Consider the following 496-nt stretch of genomic DNA (forward strand, 5'->3'; position numbering starts at 1 on the left):
GGGCAGCCGAAACTGAGATATTGGGGGCCCAGGAGATACCATCTGGGGGTTCAGGGGTCCCAGGGATGGATTCTGAGATAGCAGAGGCCCAGAAAACAGAGATGGGGACTTCAGGGGTCTCAGGGCCAGAGGCTGGTGAGGCAGGAGTCGCAGTGTGAGGAAGTTGCAGATAAGTTTTTCTGTTAAAAAAAAAAAAGAGAATACACTGCTAGGAAGTGTAAATAGCGAGCAGCTCACTAAGATATTGCTTAGCGTTTTAGGTTTGTAATTTTGATAATGTTAAAAGATATGAGGAAAAAGGAAGACTCAAAGCTTGAGAGAAGAAAAATGCTTATAGAACAAGACGGAGGTTGAGAATGAACCTTTTTCATGGAGAGAAAAAAAAAATTCTTTAAAAAAGATGTTGAGAGGAAGAACAATGGAAAATTCCCTAAGAATAGGAGCCTGTATATGAGAACTTTTTGAGAAGTTTGGAGCCTGGGGGAAGGAAGAATAG

This window comes from Galeopterus variegatus, unplaced genomic scaffold, assembly GCF_000696425.1.
Source record: "Galeopterus variegatus unplaced genomic scaffold, G_variegatus-3.0.2 Scaffold882, whole genome shotgun sequence".
Classification (NCBI taxonomy): Eukaryota; Metazoa; Chordata; class Mammalia; order Dermoptera; family Cynocephalidae; genus Galeopterus; species Galeopterus variegatus.